Here is a 22,911-nt window from a genome sequence, read left to right as displayed (position 1 = left end):
TCCAACGAAACTGCAGCCGCCGCGGCCGGGATTCGATCCCGCTAACTTCGGGTCAGCAGTCTAGCGCCATAACTACTAGACCACCATGGCGGGGCTTTCATGACAAGGTTGAGGAACAACAACTGCCAGAGCCCTCAGACCTAATCAAAGAGAAGAAAGAGTATGTACACACTTTGTACAGACTTCAGTGCTTAAGGGCCCCCGTTCCCGCTCATGTTCTCCACTAGCTGGGCGTTTCGGCGGTTAGCCTACCAATGCGCGTAATAAACTACAATGACACAAATAACGATTACCGAAAAAATAGTAAGGAGGTGCTTTCTTTCCTAGCAACTCATGTAGACCTTTAAAAATATCATCTTTCACACATCTTAAGATCATTGACATATTTAAAAAGTTTACTTGAAAACAAATCGACTTGCATGTACAATACAAGTAGAAATTAATATTCACACCACGCAAAAGTAAATATTCATTGAACCCGCTACAGTGTGTGAAGCGCACACCAGGCTGGCCGGCAAACTCAATTGCGAGCAGTCTCAGCCATGACAATTCAAGAAAAAATAACTGGCGAATAATTTTATAGAAATACATAAAGCTCAGTCCACTCACATATCTGACCTTGAAATGTTATATCTCCCCTAAAGTTTCTAAATTTAAGACAACGTAGACCTTACAAAACGACCCTTATGAGGACCGCATTTAGACCTACATCTTTTTGTGCAGCGGCTGCTTTTCTTATCACAAAGAATGTCTCGCGGGCCTTAGGTGAAAAACGATGCAGAAAAAAAACACAGCGAGATACACAGCGGGTGGAATCGATTAAAAGCAGGCAACATGTCTATGTGCACGTAGAGGTTGTGTGTGTTGGATGCTGTATCGGGGTTATTTAGTAGTCGTGAAACGAGTTGGCGTAGGTTCAGATGAAATGAACCCCTGAACTTTTTGAGCTATCTATCTAGCTCTATAGACTACACAATTGGTTGGTCTACGCATTTACAGCTCTTCACTCTTGTTTATTTCGCGGAAGAATGGAACGCCATCTGCAAGCGCTGTCAGTTGACAAGAGTAAGGTAGCACATTGAACTCATAAATACCATCACATAAAAAAATTTCTAGCGCAGTGGGTTCATGCGAAGATCGTGGAGCGCTGTGCGCACGTTTGAAGTATTCTTTACCGCGCATTGTATATATATATATATATATATATATATATATATATATATATATATATATATATATATATATATATATGGTGCTCTAGCAATCACTTAAAGTAAAACTGACGTGTTATATATCGAAGAGTTCGGCTGTATGCCCTTCTTCAACACAATGATGAAAGCAGTCATGGCGTCGAGAAGCGTCAGTTTGATCAGCAGCCGTGGTTTGATGCCAACCCACTGTTCTTTCAATGCACAACTAGCTCCATTACAGTGTACAGAAGGGATGCACGAGTAACAGTAGTAATCGGTTGTTCGTTTGAGGAAATATATTTTAAAAAACGAGGCACGGCGAAGGAATATTTTACTCATGGCAGCACTGTCACTGTCGAGCTCGAGCAGCCGGCACCTGAACAAATATAAATAATGGTATACACCGCTATTAGCAACGAAAATCGTGCCCTTTGCGTAAACAACATAATGTTGAAAATACAAATGTAAATGTTTTAAAAAATAAATGTAAATAATGCTAAATATAGTCTACGAAAGCAATATAAGCATAGACGATCATGGCGTCACCACGTATTACAAAAAGAAGTTGTGGCACTGACCGTTTCGGCAAACTTTAACAGTAACAGAGACATTAATATAAATATATAAATGACAGGGGTACAAAATTTACCTTAAAGCCCTAGGATAGCTTCACACTCCCGATGTCGCATTCACTGAACACAGGGAGAACGCTATAGAACGGTACTGTATCTGAGGCCGGTTGTACGTAAATGAGTGATGTTTCTTTTTCACAACAATTCAGAGTAACGATACGATGGGGTGTGCGGAAATCGCTCTCACTTGGACAGCTTGACGAAGATGCAGGCCCTCTCTTTGGCAGTGACAGCAGTGACATAACAATCGCACATCAGCACAATGGATCAACTGTTGCTTGCGTGACAAAATTCTGTTAGATAGAGCTTGAAAACTTTACGTGGCGTGCTGTACTGAATACAAGGAACTGCTAAGTGGAGTTGCTTGTTGGGCGAGCTCGAACATGGTTACACTGGAAGCCACTAAAACGGGGAAACATGAAACACAAAGAGGCAGAAAGGCATCTACCTGTGTTGCAAAACTCGCAATGTTCACTTTTCTGTGTGTTAGTTTTTACTGCATCCCCGTTTTAGTGGCATTCGTAAGCTAAACTGCGACACGTCGCCAAATATTCACCTTGTTTAATTACATAAGTAGAAGTTTGTGTGGCAATAATACGGAATGTATGCAGCCAAGGTAAATGTACAGTAAGCAAAGATACGCAAGCACGTGCTATTTGAAGGCGACATTGAATAAATTGCACAACGCATTACTGTGTCATGTTGTCCATGGTTCATTTAATTACCTCCGTAATGTTACGACTGATGCCATTTTTGTCAGCCGTGAACCTACCACAGACACTTGTCAATTAAACTTCGTATTTCGGCCCGATGGGTTCTTCTTGTGAATGTAAGAATTTTCTCTAGAAATGAGAAAACGAGAAAACATCTGTGTATACTTCCCGCAAGCACACTGCGCACCTACGTAACCTGCCACTGAAGTGAAAACTACGATATGTTCTTTGTTTTCTCTACTCAAGTGCAAAAACCACCTAACATGTATGTCAATCTTAAGAGCAAAAAAAAAGGGGGGCGCAATACAAAACAGGGACATAAAGAGGAGACCAAGCACACAGGCGCACACTCGCAACTGGCAATTTATTGAACAGGCAACAGATATGAAGCTTACAAACTGAGCATGTGGTGCAAGTTCTCTCACCTATAAAACAGAATGACTTTCCACATCTGATTTGTCAGGGCACATGCGTCACAACAAAAAACAGTGGGAAAAAAGAAAAAAAAGGGGTGGGTGGTTGTGGTGAGAATCGAAAAGGTTAGCGCAGCGTGTAATCAAAATAGCACTCTTTCTCTAATAGGGCAATACACGGGTGGCTGACGCGTCAATGCCCGCATGTCTTAATCTGGAACGCTTCGATTAGTTCGCGAGTGGTTTTCTCACGATGCCTAATCGAAGCGTTCCATATTAAGAGATGTCTTTATGTCCCTGTTTTGTACTGCGCCCCCTAATTTGCTTTTAAGATTAATCGTTACCAACTTGCCCAAATGGCTGTTTTGCTGCAACGTATGTCAATATTTTAATCTTCGTGCCTCGCCACACGTTCGATCTACAATTTCTAGATCTAGTTTGAAAATAACAACAGAAGCGTAGCATTCAAATAAAAAAAGTATTCAAACGTAAAGCGTCTTAAGGACTCGTTTCTTCGTGTTCATTGTTTTCCCTTGATTTTGTGTGAAAATTGTAAAATTTCATGAACTAATTCACTTTCGAGCACGTGAAATTTTTTGCGCAACTCATTATCACTTCCAAATTACGTGAATTTCGACACAAATATACAAGCACTGACTGGTATCATATTATTGTAAGCGTAATTACTATAAAACGCCAATCAGTGCTAGCGTCCTCGCTCAACTTCACTATATTCAAGGCACTCAAACGAAATGCTGCTGTTTTCTCAAGGACATTTTTAAGAAGTTTTTTTAGTCCCGTCGGGGCTTCCAGTCTATACAAGTTCTCACTTTCCTTTTAAATCCGACAGCCTTATTTGCCCATCCTGACCTATTTTGGCTTGTTATCAGCCTGCGGTGAAAGTCTAAACTGCGCAAAGAAAAGAAATTAGGGAAGTTTAGTTCAATCAACACACTGAACGCTCTTTCCAACTTTTTTCATTGGTGGGTGTCAGTAAGTGAAAATCAAGCAAATGCACTGCCTGCATGCTCGAGATAAAGTCCAAGTTTGACTCAACGAAACAAGAGATTACTTCAGCGCAAGGAAACTTGGTTGACTAATTAAAACAACTTTATTGAGTTCCCGCGGAAGCGCGCTAGTGTGCAGCGGGAGACTCCCACGTCTGGACCGCCAAGCCAAGCCTGTAAGCAGCCTCGTGGTCCGGCTGGACAGCCTGGCCAAGCAGAAATCAGAGCTTTTCTGCAGTTATTTGTTTTTTAACAAAGAATCTCGCTGAAGGCAATGTTCCCATGAACAGATTCTCTCTTCGTAAGGGCAGGAACTCTTTTCCTCAATACACTGACTCATTCACACATGTACATTATATAATGCTGAAAACGGGCAACCAACGTACGTGAAATGAAACAGAACTATTTACATTAAACATGGCACGGCAAAGAAAATAAATTACCGACAGCAGTGGCATAACATTTCATTATGGCAGGTCACAACTTCGATGAACTCAAAATTTTTACAATTAAGTGAAAATTTCTCTCTCCCAAACATAATACGGACAGTCGTACCTCGTTCAGAAGTTCAATACACTCCAGCCAATTAGTATACACTCTTTGAAAGGGGGCTCTAGAATCTATGCGGTATAGTACTTACACAACTAACTTCAGCAGCACTGCAGCCTCTTATCTACGATTTTTTAGGGGCGAAGCTCCTTAAGGCGGCACCCGTTCGTCCCTCGTAGTCGTAGTCGTAGTGCGTAACCAGTCTTACGCTTTGACCTCCAAGGTGGTGCCGGTGGGAGATTTTTCCTGTGCGTTGTTGAACAATAAAAAGTTCGCAGCGTGCGCGTTAACTAAAAGCCGAATTCTTCTGTCTCTCATTCCCCATTAGTAGCCATTGGCATGTTCCAGTAGGAAACGTTAGTAGAAGTAGAAGTGTAAGTGTTAGCTAAAAGCCGACTTCTGTCTCTCATTCCCATTAGCAGCCATTGTTTACCTCCAAGGTAGTGCCTGGTGAGATTTCTCCTGTGCGTGATTAAACAATAAAAATTTTGTTCAAAACGCCGTTGATTGATGAAATAAACCAACGAAAGACTTCTTCTGTCTCTCATTCCCCATTAGCAGCCATTGGCATGTTCCAGTAGGAAACGTTAGTAGAAGTAGAAGTGTAAGTGTTAGCTAAAAGCCGACTTCTGTCTCTCATTCCCATTAGCAGCCATTGTTTACCTACAAGGTAGTGCCTGGTGAGATTTCTCCTGTGCGTGATTAAACAATAAAAATTTTGTTCAAAACGCCGTTGATTGATGAAATAAACCAACGAAATACGCCAGATGTTTTGTAAAAGCAAAACAAAAGAACGCCAGATGTTTCTAAAGCAAAACGAAAAGACGCCAGCTGCTTAACAAAAGACGCCAGATGTTTTCTAAAGCAATGGTTTTCTAAACAATGAAAATTCACAGCGTACATGTAAAATTAAAGTGAGCTGCAAGTCGTCATAACTCATCGAACCTTTAGTATAAACGCGCCCCATCTCACGTCGGTGATGATGTACTGGGCAGAATTCACGGAAGATTCACGGTTTACCGATGAACCTCCGCAGCTTCGCCCACTCATCATCATTCACTCCGTGGATATGCTGTGATTTTTTTTATTTTACCGCGCTTGATTAGATTCACATTGCGAGTCCATGCTTGGTAACTGTATATATTACACATGTAACGTCACTGAGGCGGACGAGGTTGACGAATGGACTGGAGTAGCGAACGAAGACTTCTGGCAGAAACCACTTTTGGCGTCCACTACCACACAAAGTTACACGTATTATAGAAAACGAAGTGATGGTGGCCGTCATACCGGGTCTCTGAACGCTGTTGAGACGCCAGTGTTCGGAGCCGTGCGATCCGAAGGGCTGCTGTCCGGCATAGCGACTCTGCCACTGAGGTTTCTACGTCCAGCGTCAAAGGCAGATTAGTGGCGAGACAGCTGCGAGCGGAGCAAGCATAGAGCATGGATGGATGAATGCTATGAGCGTCCCCTTTATAACGGGGCGGTGACATGTCTGCCACCTGGCTCGAAGAAAAAAAAATAGAAAAAAAATCTTCCTTGGTTTATGTTGGCCTAATACCTTATCCACATTGATTAAATCTATGTTATTATACCAAAAAATATAAATTCACGGTCCATCTCTCTGCCTCTTAAGGCAGAGTGAGCTTATTTTTCTCCATTATTTATTTTTGTACTTTATCTCTACTTTTCTGCCACCAATACTCTAACCGTCTCTTACTTATTTCTATCGCGGACGTGTTCAGCTTTCCATTGTTGTCCCTAAAACCCAAGGCTTCCTGTAGACTCGTGCCCACAAGTATACCTGGGTGAATATCGCCACATTCAATCAGTACATGATCCATCGTTTCCTTAGTTACCCCGCAGCATGTACATTGTTCTTCTGGAAAAACTGGAGAGCACCCTCTGTTGTCATGTTTCGCAGCGTTGAAGGGGTATGTTACGTAAGTTAGTACTCTGTCGCAGTTTTCGTGCTTCGAGTCCACATAAATGGATAGCATGTTCGTTAAGCTCACACGACAGTGTGAATGATATGGTGTTTCCGCGTGGTCACTGGACATTCAAGAAGGAGGTGCCGTGACTACTTTTGAAGTTTTTAAACGTTACAGATCTCGCTTGGGAATGGTGATTAGAGGGACTTATATTGAGGAGTGGTGTTGTGAAATGCGGGCCCAGCACTAACCGTGTGCGGGATAGCTCACAGGGCATCGACGTGTGCACTGTTGCGTCGCGCTGCGCGCGCCTTATTGGTAGTCTGCCCGCGCTTCGCTTTTAAAAAACATTACGTATTCTCAACATAACCCTGAAAGGAGGAAACCGGGTGGGGCATTTGCCTGCAAACCTCGCAAGGCTACATCCGCCGGCAACCTACACATCCTCATCCTGTTCGTGCCCTCTACAAGGCTATCGTTCTGAGGGTGATGTTAGTTGGCACGGCGGAATCGGCCCACAAAAAGACGCAGAATTTTTTCAGTGACATCGGCGGCGTGCTGGCGTCCGAAGGCATAGGCATGCGCAGGGTTCCCGAATAGGGAAGGAACGGTGGCAGGCTTCCCAATATATGACAAAAAGAAAATAAGTGATCGCGTGCATTAAACAATGGTTTCTTTTTGTGCCTGTCTTTCCGGGAGCAAAGATGGGAAGGAAACAGTACTTGGAAAGCAACATCAGGGTTCTCCAGCCGCCATTATTGTCAGACGCCTTATATCACCATAACTTCGCTCTTGAAACAGTTTAATGACAGGGGCTAAGTAGCCGAATGGGGCAGAGTTCGCGCCGCACGCCCCCCCCCCCCCCCCTCAATGTGACCTTGGAGGCAGCGGCGCCACTGCTGCTGCGTTGCTGCAGCAGGTATTGCCACATCATTGGCGTAGCGCGTGAGGTGGCTGACACAGGCGACAGCCGATCGGTTGGCACTGTTTGCGGAAAAGGGTCTAGCACTAACAAGGTCAGCACTAACACTGAGTATTGAAAGGGGAGTTAGGAGGCGGGGAAGGATGGAGAATCACTAGTGGCATAATACTGGAGCCCTGATGTTGGTATTGTTCGCAACCCGCGATGTATTTTTCAATGTCGTGCTGCATCTTGGGCCAGTATGCGATGACACGTCCTGGCTAAGCGCATATAGCCGCACGTTGCGTCGTTAAGCAAGAACCGAAGAACGTGAGAACATACAATTCGTGGAATGACTAGAAGCAGACGGGCGGCTTGACCAGCATAAGCTATGCTGTAAATGACATCGTCGTCAACTTCAAAGCAGCTTCCGTTGGGGTGCTCGTTTGTTGAGGCGAATACGAAATCAAAGCAACGGCCTTTGTGTTGTGCGGTGCGGAAAGTCGCGACATCAAGGAAATGAGAGTCAATATCGTTGATATATTGGTTGAAGTTGCCACCGTGCCACTTAATCGGTGGTTGAGGAAGGCGCCATAAACAGTCAGCGTCTGCGTGGCGGTTTCCGCTCTACTGGAATACTGTAAGGTCAAACTCTTGTAGGTGCAGTATCATCGCGCAAGTCGGCCTGAAGGGTTGCGTTGGCCTACCAAACACCAGAGAGAATGGCGGTCGGTGACGAGTGAGAAGCGACGGCCGCAGATATATAGGTAAAACTTGCGTATGGCGAGAATGATACCGAGACACTCCTATTCTACCACTGTATAACTGCGTTCTGTCTTGATAAATGAACGGCGTGCGCAGGCGACCTCGAGTTAAGCATTGCCATGGCGCTGAACGAGCACTGCACTGAGGACGATTCCACTGGCATCGGTAATAATATCTCTGAGAGCAGAAGCTAGTAGTTAGTTAATTCGTTTTATGGCGCAAAAGCAGCTGAGGCTATGCTGCGCCGGTCACAAGGTGTTAGGTTATGAGCACTGAATTGAAACAGTGTTTATTGAAAAAAACACATTCTTTTAGAAAGTTCCGAAGGCCAGATAAGGCTACAAGAGGATGATCTCCTGTAGCAGAGTAGGATGTAAATGTAAGTGCTGTTTGTATTGCTCGGTGAAATATTTTTCTATCTGCGTTGCAGCACCGGGACGTACGATTAGGATGTGTATTAGCGTTGACGTCTCTTGGCATTTTTCACATGTGGGTTGTTTGTCATTTGTGAGTGAAAACTTGTGTGTCAAGTATGTGTGCCCAATGCGAAGTCGGCACAATATAACTTTGCTAACCGTTCTTACTGACTGTCGGTCTCGCATTCGCCAAGTAAGGGCTTTACTAAATAGAGTTTATTACTTGCGCACGAGTACCACTGTTGCTGCCATTTTGCTAACAGTGCTAGACGAGTTGTTGTCTGGCTGTATTTCAGGAGAATCTTTCAATTTTTAAGTGTTCTGTTGCTGTCAAAGAGGCGCATTCACCTGTCTTTTCGCTGATCATCTGCGACCGCTGATGTGGAATCCGAGCAGATTTGCGTTCTATTATCATCCAAGAGTGCCAAATTAATGGCAACCTGCTCCTCTTTAGAAGAGAAGGTTCCAGAGAATTAGGCCAACGAGATTATGTGACCTCTGTTGTCTATTGCCGCTACGGTTAAGTGCGATGAGCGTCCATATTGTGCCCCATCTACGAAGCAAACCGATTGGGGATCAAAACTGCTACTCCGTCTAGTTGGAACGAAGTCATATTTTAGCGCGTTTGCGCGCAACAGAAAAGGACGAAAGAAAAGAGCACACACGGACAAGCGTGGTCTTTATCCGTGTGCTCTTTTCTTTCATCCTTGTTTCTTGCGCACAATGGTGCTACAAAATTGGGGATTATCCTTGATTTATGCAGGATCGCACTCGCTCTTGCTTAATACCTTCCCGTACTGCGCTGCGGGTGAACATTGCTAGGGTTCGGAGCAAAAAGAATGTTTTATCTTTGCTCCTCGGTGATTCGATGATTTCTCTTCGCTGCCGACAGTATTGAGACCCAGAATGGCTGAGATCCTTCTCCCCGCCAAAGAGCAGGATAGTCGAGCCAGCTGGGCTGATTCTTGTGGTCCAATGATTTCATCCAGCGTATTGTGTACGCCAAATTGATAGAGGCGTTCCGTACTAGAGTCACGGGAATACCGAGCGCCCTTTTGATGCTTTTCGGAATAAGGATGTTTAGCTTCATTTTCTCGAAGCTGTGCTAGTTGTGCATGACCGCTACGTAGATGATTTGGCTCATGAGGAAGGCACGGAAAAGCCTAAGTAAATTGTCTTCTTTCGAGCCTCCTTTTCCGTTAGACGCCCTACCGATGAGTCTGAATCCTATCTAACCCAAACCTATTAAATCCATTGAATTCGATAACCATGCCCAACACGTTTATGGACTCGACTCTAGGAATGAGGTTTCCCTCAGGTCTGGGTAGCCTGATATCGACATCCGCGAGCGGCTTCCAGCCCCTGGGCTTGGGACCTCGTCTTATCGACCTACTGGGACTAGGTGGGAGAGCATTTCGGTCACGTGTTTTGCAGGTATGATTTGACCTCAGTGACCGCTGACTGGAGACTTGTCTCAACATCTCCTGCACTTCTCTTGGTGCACCATACGTTTATGTTATTGTATAGACTGTGAATAACACCGTCCATTGCATAGAGCTGGTACTCCAGTTTCCTCCACGGACTGACGTGATAAAACGTTTCTTACTCAGACACGAAATGTGCGAATGGACAAGTAACTTTCAACTGTACTCAGCGTCCTACCTCTTACACCTAAGCGTGAGAGGTCTCTCAGTATTTCAAACCGCGAAGTTGCATGATGGCCTTTTTCTATGTCAAGAAATACCGGGAGAAAGAACTGCTCATGGACAAACGCTTCGAGAATTTGTGTCGAATCTGTAATAAATGGATGGTTGTGGATCAACCCTCTCTTAATGTGCACCGGTACGGGTCAAGTAACCTTTTTATTTCAAGGAAATGTTTAAGCCAGCGGTTTAACATCTTTTCGAGACATTTACACAGGCAGCTAGTTATTGCAGTAGGCCTGTAGCTTGCGACGGGGCATGGACCTTTGACCTGTTCCAAAACTTGGACCATCTGGTGTTCTTTGACGTGCACGGACATCGCACAGTACGCGGGCCTCTGGGAGTTCGCCTCCATCGAAATGGCACCGCCGCGACCCGGCTCGCCGCGGCTAGGCTCAGCAGCCGAACACAGTAACCAATATACTGCCGCGGCGGACTCATAGGCGTCAGTCGGTAATCTGACCAGCGGTAGGCATGTGGCCGCATGTATAAATGTGGCATCAAACATTCAAGCCTTATCTTTGGTGGTCGCGTTAGTTCCAGAATAAACTGTACCATTCGCGTACAGTGCTACTAAAGCTTATCAGAACAATCTAAAATAATCAGTAATGTTCGACATTCCGGCGCCGCGCACTCAAGGCAGAGGTCGGTTACGTGGAAATGGAGAAAGAAGCGCGCGTGGCATTGCCCGCCCTCGCCCCTGCACCCCCTCCCACGAAAAATCGCCTTCATGCTGTAAAAGAATACGAATTCAAAGATAGAAACGTATAAATGAATATAGGGAAAGCACAAAAACAAACATAAAGGTAAAATATAAAAATTTTGCTAGTCGACATAGAACGTCCTAATGCGAACCTCATGCACGACCCCTGAGTGTGCCCAGCGTCGCTGAGCGTTTGCCATGCAGTCGGAGACTACTTCGTAGTCGATTGCGCCACGACGTTGAAGTACCCTGTACGGACCGAAGTATTGTTAAAGAAGCTTCTCGTGTCCGCGTCGGCGCATCGGCGTCGAGACCCAAACACGGTCACTGGGTTGGCATTCCATGTGGTGTCGTCGAAGATGGCAAGACGGCTGTCGGTCTTTCGCTGGTGCTTGATACGCAGGCCTGTGACTTGTTGAGCTTCCTCGGCGCGTTGCGAATAAGCAGTGACGTCTAGATTGTTTTCGTCGGTGGAAGTTGGCAGTATGACATCTAGTGTCGTTACCGGGATCCTTCCGTAAACCAGCTTCAACGTCGTCATGAGTGCTGTTCCTTGCACTACCGTGTTGTAAGCGAAGGTTGAATACGGAAGGATGGTGGCCCAAGTCTTGTGCTCAACATCGACGTACTACATTGCGAGCATAACGACGAGGGTTTGATTCAGACGCTCGATGACACCATTCATCTGCGGGTGGTAACCAGTTGTCCTTCGGTGAGTCGTTTTGCTGTATTTCAAAATCCCTTACGTTATGTCTGCCGTAAAAGCCGTACCCCTGTCCATGATAAGGACTTCTAAGACGCCGTGACGCAGTAGGATGTTCTCTACGAAGAACTTCGCTAGCTCAGTAGCACCACCTTGGAAGGACCCTGATATCGGTGTAGCGGGTGAGGTCCACTTCGACGATCTTCTTCTTGCCCGACTTTGACATCAGAAATTGTCCTAACAAGTCTTTCCTAGCCTGCTGGAAGGATCGACGAAGTGGATCGATTGGTTCAAGAAATCGCGCTGGCCTTGCCGGCGGTGTCTTGCGTCGTTGATAGCACCGGCATATTCTCACGTAACGAGCAACGTCTGTGGCAAGGCGTGACCAGTAGCACTTTTCTTGTATTCTCGGGAGCGTGTCGGAAAAACCGAGGTGGCCAGCCGTCGGGTTGTCGTGCAGCGCCTGCAGAACTTGTGGTCGCAGTGACGAAGCTACAACGACAAGGTAGTTGGCCCGGACCGGCGAGAAGTTATTTGGGAGGACACCGTTCTCCAATAAATATGACGCGAGTGCCTCGGTTGAATACCCAGCCAACGACAGCCAAATGCCGGCAAGCCGACATGGGGCCGGTGTCAGTGCATCTTGTGCGAGCGTGATTTGCCGACGTCCGCTCAATGTTGTTGCCGAAGTTTACCGACGTTGGCCAAGGTCGGTCCGATGTTGGTGCACTGCCAGTGCCAGGGATACCTCTGAATAGGCGGTTACGAGTACTTGACTTGTAAATAAGGGCACGATTACCAGATGTAATTTACACGTCATAAGTATCTCAGATGCTCCTATTATTTTTATTTAACATCCGAAACTTACTTCGGCCACGAACATTCCGCAAACAAACACAGATAGGTATTACTTTGTTTCCTCGTCTATGCACCCGAATGGATTTGAATATTCAATGCCACACCTTAATCTTGCCTGAATACTGTTTGTTTTGCGAAACATATTCATTGTACGTGTCATATTTCCACTTTTCCTGCTTGGACGACATACCGCAGTATTTGATAGTGTGCATTTCGAAAATAGTGTGCATTTCGGGGCAGCCTGTTCGCGATCCACTTTGCGGAAAGGCCGTTCTACTTCGATTGCACGTTTTGCAAACGCCTGTAGTTTCTCGTGGATATTAATCGACGGTGCGGGGAAAATGTTCCACTAGGCGAAAATGTTCGGCTCATCTTCGTCAAAGACAGCGATCCTTGCCCTAGAGCAATAGGCGATTTGAATTTTATGCTCAGTTCGTATTTTTTTAACGTCTTAGAGGGATGTTGAAGCACTTAAAAAATCACTTTGGAACGTGCAAGGACAGTTTTATCCCTGCTGAATTCAAAAAGTGAAGTGAGAGTTCATAAAAGTGAAGGCAAATAGCACTTTTTGGCAAAAAAAAAAAAAACAGATGCTGTGGCCTCAGGGCTTCTTGAGATGCTGAGCGAACGCGGTGACGTCATCCTCGGTACGCCGCATTATCTGTAACATCACGACTGCTGAAGCGCGGCCTCCTTGATTAGCTCCGACATCGGCATGTCACGAGTTCGTCACGGAGGCCACGGTTGAAGATATGACAGACGCTTGTTCGCGTAGCGCTCGGCTGTTTGTCGTTATTTCAGATATCGTAATCCAGCTGCAGAACTTCCAGCTTCCCTATACTTAATTGAGCGTTCGTCACATAACAAGCGCTCTCGCAGCTCCGATTGTTGAGTGGCGGGAACCTTCCGTCGATGCGCAGCACGGCCCCGCCAAAGGAACCGAAGATGACGTAGGTTTCCACGCCCACACGTTCCGCGCGCTCGCTTGGGTGGAGCAAGACGAACTTTTCTTTCGCGTATTCTTAAGGTCCTGCTGCAACATCCGCGAAAAAAATTAAGACGCCGTCGACAATAATGTCGGTCCTTGCTAATCACGATGTTTTATCAAATTCTAAACCATCTTCAGCTTCCCTTTAAAATGCTGCAATCTTGTTCTACGAAAACGTGTTTCATATTTCGAGTTATGACCAAATCCTTTGAAGGAAAGATCACCATCTTGCTGTGATATCAGGATTTTTGCAACGCCACACCAACAATGAAAGTGAAAATATGAAATAAAGTTACCATAGCGCACTGTACCCGCCTAATTTTTGTTTGTTGCGCTGGTGATGTGTTGCCTAATGTGCGGTCAATGCGCAACAATAATTTTCGCATTATTCCACATCACAGTGCGACCTCATCACGTCAGCGGATTTGAGAATAGCAGCAGTGCTGCATCACAGCGTTGGAGTAGAGTAGAATAAATCCTTGTATTTGTGGCACACACGCACGCTACAGGATTGTTCAAGAATCGGGTAGCTTAAACAAGCAAGGTGTTTGGCTGGGCTAGGTGGTATTTTATAGCTAAGTTAAACAAGCTGTCATCACGTGTGCTCTTTTTTCCTGATTGTATCGTGTTAGTAAATATTAGTTAGAAGTCAGCGCGAGCCCTCGTCGGTCCTTTGTCTTTGTGCCTCTACAGCGCTGTTCACGTATCTTCAGAAAATCCTTAAATTGTATGTTATGTTCTCTCTATTAAAAAGTTGAAAGAAAAGAATGTAAGCAGTTATAGAAAATATTAAAAATATCTAAGCAAGAAAATACGGATATAAATACTGAATTTGAGAAATTGAACCAAAATATTAACCAGAATGCTCGAAATAATGCAATGTGTCAATCGAGGAGGAAGAGGCACTTTCAGGGCGAAGCTCCTTTGGGTGTGGGTCTGTCCCTCCTCTGTAGCATGCAGTAGTAGCAGGTAGCCACCTCTAGTTTTTGGAGTGTTCACTACATGGCGCTGTCGTAGCCACCTCTAGTTCTCAGAAAGATCCCTTGATGGCGCGGAGGCGCTCGCTGCGTTGCAGATGCGTGCTCTAGCCCCCCCCCCTCTCTCTCGCCTCACAAGGCCGACGCAGGCAGCGTCTGCTAGCGAGTTTCTTGATTGAAAAAACCGACTGCTCGTGCTGCACAACTGTTCACTGACCACCCCGCATATATAGGCACTGGATTTTGACCTCCAAGGTAGTGCCTCTGTGAGATTTCTCCTATACGTGATTAAAGAATAAAAATTCACAGCGTACATGTAAAATTAAAGTGAGCTGCAAGTCGCCATGACTTTCATCGACCCTTTAGTATAAAAGCGCCCGATCTCACGTTGTTGTTGATGTACTGGGCAGAATTCACGGAAGATTCACATATGGCGCGTGTCACATATGGCACGTGTCAACCTCTGTAGGACAGACGTTGTGTATAAACGAAACAGTGTCTTGTGGAATCTGTAATTACGTAGAATGCGCTCATAGCTGGTCGAGTCACTGTAGCGAAGGCCGGCTTGCTGCGTTGGGGCGTTAATGAAGGGGGAGTGAAGGCGACGCTAAGCTGAGATAATTCTCGAACTAACGGCCTCCAGGGATAAGGCGCGAACGTTCGGTGCCGCATGCATAAATGCCCACACGCCTTGCCGCGACTCAGTTTATCGACATTCCCATGCTCTGTTCGCCTGCTATCAGTCAAACTACAGTATTGCTATATTTTGACTTTCCGTTTCCCGGCCACAAGTTCGGCCATTAAAGAGTTTCATCTTGGACACGCCGACTGCTGCCATTCGTCGACGTCACGACCACGTGACGGTATTTAGGGCTCATTCGCACTTGTGTGTAGCAGTCCCGCGACCAAGTTTAGTCGTAAAGACGACTTGTCGCAAATGGCGGCTTTGGTCGCAAATTGACTGCTTTGGCTCAGTGGCTCGCTGCTAGATTTTTGAATCGCTCTAATACATCGGAAACCTCTAAATCAATCAGCTGCGGAGCAATAGGACGTCTGCTTATTTTACGGGGAAATGACAATGCCAGGAGACGTGAATCCTGTGTGGCGACGGGTATTCGCAATTAGAGCACTGGACAGGCCGTGATTTAAGGCCAACGCCCGGCCCGGGCCCGGAACTCGTTCATGTATACCCACCCGTCCGCGGCCCGGCGATTAAAAACGAGACCCGGGCCCGGCCCAAACCCGAGAACAAATTTCACCTACTTGACCCGACCGCAGGGGCCCGAGCCAATAATCCAGGTGGCGTTGCCCGAACATGGGATGGACAGCAAGGCGTTTTAAGTGGCAAATATCTACGCTTTGTTGGCGCATGTTTCGCTAATAATTTTACTTTACCTTGGGTACTTTCCTGTAAAAAGGGGCTCACGATGGAAATAGTTTCGCGGACATACTGGGTACAATGAACGTTTGTTCGTCAGTTGTTTAATGTACCTATTTTTTCTGCCAAATACAATAGATATTATCAATGGTATTTTGTAGCAGACATTGGAGCAAGTAAAGCATGAGTTCAGCTTCGATAAGGAGAGCAATAAGAACAGAGGAGACGGAGAACAGAACGCTCTGTTCACTTTGTTTTCATTCCGCTCTCTATAGAAAATTTAAGCGTGCTCTTCCATCAAACCCAATCGTCCACCCTTCTGAATATTAGTATACCTTGCCAGAGAAAAAAAAGGCCAAATTTGTGACCTGTGTTGTAAATGCATTAACCTAGGTAACAATTATAACGAACCGCGTGCACCACGTGTACTTTTAGAAGTACGAATAAGCAGCCGAAAGGAAGAAAAAACAATTTGTCATAGCATTCTTTTCAAATGTCACACCACTGCTAGTACATACAGTCAAGAAATTTTTTGTGGCATAGTTTATAGTTTATTTATTCACACGGTTAATGTGCGAAATATCAAATTATCAAGAGATTCTCAAGGCTTTTATCAAGGCAATTATCAAGGCTTTTAGCACACAATTATATGTTGCATCAGATATCCTGCTGCGCTGAAGTTTCTTGCACTGCTTGCGCTAGCCTCAGGGGCGCACAGCAGCTGCCTTGCTAATTGTGAAGGCGTCGGCTGTTGTTGTTTTAACTTCCACCAATGAAGCAACTTTAGGAGGTCTTTGTGGACCCCTGCAGAATGAGCATAGATTTCCAGCTCATCACTTCATTTCTCTAGTTGCCGAACATCGTGCCACTCTTCAATATTATCCATAAAAGTCCTCTTTGAGGGCGTCTCCCTGCAGCTTTCAGCAGTGTTCGTTACGCATAGGTTTCCACCGTGCTCTTTTTTCCATATTATAATGGTATATGCCTTCCCAACGATGCTGCACCGGTAGAAGGTGGCCATTGCATGGACTACGCGTGTATGACTGGCAGGAGGTGACGAAGCGATTTCGATCTATCTTCGGGGTTCGTTCCAGTTTGTTAATAAAGGCGCGACTAAGGTTCTCGACGCTTACTAATTGGATGCATGTGGTTTGAGGTAAGGGGAGGTCACCCGGCATGGAATTCGTGATTATCGTTTTTCAAACTAGATATTTCGTCAAGCGAATACGCTTTGCCCAACGCGTTGTTTAAGGGACCTATGCGATTCCTGCACATATCAACGCTGTTGCGTCAGTATCATGTACCTCCAGCAATATATAGCGCATGGGCCTCAAACACGCGGCCCGCGGGCTGCACGCGGCCTGAGGACCTCTCACTAGCGGCCCGCGCCCGCGCATGACAGTCTTCCGTCCCATTTTTTTTTAAATTTTCTTTATAAGTATATCCTTGAGGTGCACGGGCATGGCAGGTGTGAAACATTTTTTTCATCAGGCACCCCCTGCGGTCATTATTTGTTGATATATAACCGTGCAACAAAACTCTATATTTCGGAATAGGCGTCCATATTCTAGTCATTTTGGAGATAGGTATGGATATGTTTTGGAATCCTGCCGCCAAATCCCCTTGAGTACCGACCCATATATGAGATATACACAAAGCAGGCTGCGCATGTCCACCTCGCGTCACATGACCGCCGGGAGCCGGGACGGAGCCGCAGGAAAACGGATGTATCTTTATAGTGATTCTGTGTAACGAAACTGCGTGTAGTAATTTCGTTCTAGTGGAGGGCTTGAACTTTCATGAATGTTTCCCAGCTTTGGAGCTCTGTGATCACTCTTGCGATGATAAGTTATAAGTATAAATTTATTGTATGACATTTCTCACTGCGACTACAGAATAACATTTGGAATATAAAGTAATAATGACTGCAAGTTAAAGCACAGGATAGCGAGATGTTAACTATATAAGTGCCGGGTCTATTTACATTTTAACTTAGCCCGTTTCAGATAAATCAAGTAGCCCCATATGCAGGAAGCAAAATGAGGTCAGTACATGTCCCTCATAAATCTTCTGCAAATACAGGGGTTATTCAAATGAAAAGGTAGGAAACGACACTGTGGGTATAAATGAAGATTTGATTCACAGTATACACCATAGGCCTGAGCACAACAATCCCAGTGATGAACGAACCGAAGGATTCCTTGTTCCCAGAATTCCCGTGGCCATGAGTAGACCCAGTCCATCACAGCGTCCCTGAGTTCGTCGTCCGAGTTGAAGCGCTCCCCTTTAAGATGTTTTTTTTTTTTTCAGGAGATCAAACACACGGAAATCGCAGGGCGCCATGTTCGGGCTGTAAGGAGGATGGTCAAGCTGGCTCCCACTTCAACTTGGCCATTGTTAAACCCTGTAGACGAGTGGACGCGCGTTATCATGAAGCAGAACGACACCCTCCCTGAGCAGTCCCAGTGTCTTGTTCTTCATGGGCCTGCATAGGCTTGGGAGTGTCTCACACAGTCTACCCCGTATATCGTCACTGGATCCGGTGATGAGTAGCGGCCGGTTTAACACTTTCTGCTGTCTGAAATCGGTTAACGCCTCGCTGCTCCTCAATCGTCGAATTTCGCAATGTGAGCGTCAAGCTGTCCTCACACGCACCGCCGCGTCGATTGGACGGCGCTCTTTATAAGAGCCTCTACTTTCTCCTGCGCGTGCGGTCGCCCCGCATGCGCCGATCCACGGTGGAAACTTAAATCGCCTCCCGGCAGGGGCGTCACCGCAAGAAGGCGTTCGGTGTGTAGCGACACCATGTACCCGAGCTAACGGAGGGGTTTCGAACCCCTCCCACGCCTAGCCGTGCGTGGCATTGCCGTGTCCAGGTAAAAGGGGATCCTGGGGGTTGAGCCGACGGCGGGTTTTTACACCTTTAGGGCCTCCCGGCAGAGGCAACACACCCCTTGGCCCCGGCTTCACGCAGACGGCACCCCTGGGCAGACCCACCGAGGGGAAATCGGCGGTCGCCCTTTTCTATCCTCCATCTTATCTTTTACTTTCCTGCCTTCGTTCTCTGCTGTCCTGTCTTCTAATCTGTTACATCCCCAATTTCGTAGGCGTCCCGGGTTAACCGTGTATATGTGTCCTCTCTTACATTATATATTAGGTTATAGTGGCTGGTGCCTGCAGCCTTACATCTTAAGTGCTGCAGCGTCTCCTTGAAGAAGACAAGCCTTGAAGAAGACAAGTCCGCTTGTCGAAACGTCGGCTCGAGCATTCACTCCCTGTTTACGGATATTTTTTCATTGCAAGCTTCCTTGTTCCCCTTCCTGCCGTTTTCTTGAGCAGCGTCCCCAAGTTAGACTCCATGGTGGGTGGCGCTCACTGCTGCCGAAACACACACAACTATAATGAAAACAGCTCAATTTCCCCGCTTCCTTGATTGTTACCCACACAAGAGGGTACTAAATACTAAATACTAAATTCTCTGACCCGACCAACAGAAACTTTCCCTAAATTTCATGTCCTGCACAGCCAGAACCCTGGCAAACTCGCAAGAACTATTTCCCCATTCTCAGTTGCAAAATTCTTGACTGAAGCATTAGGGCCGGGCTACAAGGTAACCAAAATGGCGAACGGTGACCTTCTTTTGGAAGTTCCAGCGAAACAAGAGTATGAAAAACTCAGTAGTCTCGTAACACTTGGAAACGTACCCATTTCATTGTAACCCCATTGGTCCATGAACAGCTAACGTGGAGTCGTTTCAGAAGTCGACCTCATTGACCTGCCTGAAGCTGGACTGCTAGTGCAATAGAAGAATAAAACGTAACCTATGTACAACGCATCACTATTAGGAGAGAAGGCAAGGAAATCCCAACGAAACATCTCATTCTTTCATTTGCATCTAGTGTTCTCCCCCAAACCATCAAAACAGGTTACATTAAATTAACTGTCCGACCATACATTCCTGATTCCAGACATTGTTTACAATGCCAGAGATTCGGCCACGGATCACTGAGCTGCCGTGGCTTCAAACTTGTGCTAAATGCGGTGTACAAGGCCACCCAACCGACAACTCTGCTGGCAAACCGCACTGTGTCAACTGTAACGGCGATCATCCGGCATACTCACGCGCATGTCCAAACTGGCGAAAAAAAAAAGAGATCATCACATTGACGTACAAGGAGAACATTTCTTTCCGCGAAGCCCGTAAAAGGTGCTCGCCATTTCAGACCACACCCATACGCTGATGCGGCGCGCCGGGGGGCAACGTCGCATTGGCCTCCGCCACTCCCTCGGTCTGCACAGAGCAAACCGTCGGCTTTGGCGCCTTCCCCCAAGGCGGCAGTAGTCCAATCTACTCCGCCAACTCGCAAAAAGAAGCCCTTGACTCCAGGGTCATCGGGTCTCAAGGCCTCGTCTCGCCAGGCGAGACCCGAAACTCGAACTACCAGCTCGCACGTGCGGGCATCCGCCGCCTCTAATGCGACAATGGACACTACTTCGGTACCCCTGGTGCCGAAAGATCGGCGCAGCTCGCTGGAGCGCGCTAAGAAAACTAAAAAGCCAATAACGGGGCCCGACGACAGCCCTGCTACTTGAGTTCCAAGTCTCCGCCTAAACAACAGCCACTCTCTTGTCGTACACACAGCACTACTCTAGTTCCATCGTGAACGCGCAAATTATAGAATGGAATGTGAGGGGCCTTATCAGGAACCACGACGTTGTACAGGAACGTCTGCACAAACACACACCAAAAGTGTTGTGCGTACAGGAAACACAACCGAAACCAATACATACAAACTTTCTTCGACAGTACGCCATCTTGCGCAAAGATCGCCATGATGCTCTCGCATGCTCTGGCGGCGTTGCTATCATAATGAATAGAAATGTATCATGTCGGGTTTTGCAGCTACAAACACCCCTGGAAGCAGTGGCCGTTCGCGCTGTTCTTTTCAACAAGCTCACAACCGTGTGCTCACTTTATATACCCCCACACTACACTGCGAACGGGTTTGAGCCTTGTAGGGTGTTTCGGGCTCGACGTATAACGTGCATCCCAGAGGTACTACACAAAACTCCCTTGAAAAGGAGGTTTTATTTACATCCATTGTTAAGGGAGCGATTACACGGAACTAACAGAGTCTTTAGAAGGTAATTTTAGTGGTATTATTTAACTCATTTCGGGGGCTTGAAATGAGCGCTTTGCGAGTTTTTCTGCTTCTTTTGAGAGCTTTTAAAGCCTCCTTTTAGAGGCAAATTTGGTGTTTTTATTTAACTCATTCTGAAGGCTTCAATGGGAGTTTTTCATTGGGAGTTTTTCTGCTTCTTTTGAAATGCTTTAAAGGCTTCTTTTATACGAGGCCCAAGAGCGGTAGCGAAATGAAAAAAAAAAGACGTTTCAGGCCCTATATTAGCGTTTCATGGACAATTTCCGCTACTATTCATCACTAGGACATAGTAGAAAATAGGCATCAATGTATTTATGCACATACACGCCATTTGCATACAAGTAAGCACGAAACGGGAATCGAACACTCGACCACACGCACCGAAACCAAACACTATAACCAATACACTACAGCGCCGCCACTTGCTTGCGTGCTTTTTTCGTGGGCTTTTATACATACCAATGTACGTATAAAGCGGCTGGTAGCCCGTCGGCGGAACTCCGAACTTCTGTTCTTGTGTTTCAGCGCGTGTTTGCGATTGCGTAAAGTCAGTACATAATTAGTGGGACGTCATGCTGGCCGACGTAACCACCTTCGGCTCCGAATTCTTCAGTTCATCGTGTCGTGCCGCTACAACAGTTATAAACGTGTGCCCTCTTGAGTTCTTCTACATGTATCGACAATGCTGCGCACGCCCGAAATTTATGATTACCAGCCTGACAAAAGTATCTCCAGATGATCGAACCTATGTGCATTTCATGAGCGTATGCCGTGGAGATATTTTCATTATATCTGCCGCCGCGAACTGCGCGGGTTCCGAGGCGGCAGCGTGTTCTGAGCGGTTCGAAGACCGCCTGCGTTCTCATGTGAAAGTTATACACGCAGATGCCCTACTTACAAGGACATTTCGACGCGTCTGCATTAAGTACATTTAATGTGCGCGTACTGTCGCGAGCCGCACGCAGCGGCAGCAGCGCGCTCTGAGCAGCTGAACGATCATCTGTTTCCGCAGTTAGCGCTTATTCGCAATTCACGCTTTAGCTCGGCATACAGTGGTTCTCTATAACTCATATCCAGTATTTAATTGCTTTCATACTCGAAGACTACCCACTAGTCTTACTCATTAACTTTTTGTTAAGCATCGCGCCACCGCGTTAAAGCGAATACCTAACGCTTGCCCCAAGATCAAGCAAAACCTCCCCAAATTTACCGATGACACGTCTCCTGCAAAATAAAAACCTTAATGTACTTCCACTCCTCTCTTGTGAACGCCCATGAGTACTTGGCCCTCCTCTTAAACAAATGATGCGGTACGTATTAAAAAAATACGCATTACCGTCATGTACATGGGCCTCAACCATTTTCGCCTGCATCGAAAATCCGGCCGCCGCGGCCGGTATTCGATCCCGAGACCTTCGGGTGATAAGTCGAGAAACCTAACCACTTGATCATCGTGGCGGGTAGTTCTGTTCTCAGCCATAATGGTTACATTATGATAAGGCCTCTTAATGTAACCTTGGAACATCGTGCTGGTGTCGCCAGTTAGGATTCATAATTTTTTTACGGTGACTTTAGGGATACCGCAGCATACAGAAATGTTTAAATAAAACGTCAAAAGCAATTGTCATTCCACATCTGAATTCTTTCGCCGGTAGACCACTAATATACGAGAGTTTTTCTAACCCTTCGTAACTTTCTACTGTTTCAACACAGCGCGCTGCTGCGCCATCTTCTTGTTGCGAATATGTTGATCTTATTGTTGAACCTGTATTGATCACCGATGGGAAACTGACGCACTCGTGAAACACTACAGTTGCTCCTTTGTCTGCATAAATGAGTCGCATTTGAAAAATCTGTGCTGTATTCCTGCTTACATAATAGCTACGTTTCAGAAAACCTTAGAATAGAAAAGTTAACTTGTC

Source organism: Rhipicephalus sanguineus, chromosome 8 (assembly GCF_013339695.2).
Source record: "Rhipicephalus sanguineus isolate Rsan-2018 chromosome 8, BIME_Rsan_1.4, whole genome shotgun sequence".
NCBI classification, from domain to species: Eukaryota; Metazoa; Arthropoda; class Arachnida; order Ixodida; family Ixodidae; genus Rhipicephalus; species Rhipicephalus sanguineus.
The sequence above is the reverse complement of the archived record's forward strand: the minus strand, read 5'-3'. Positions refer to the sequence as shown.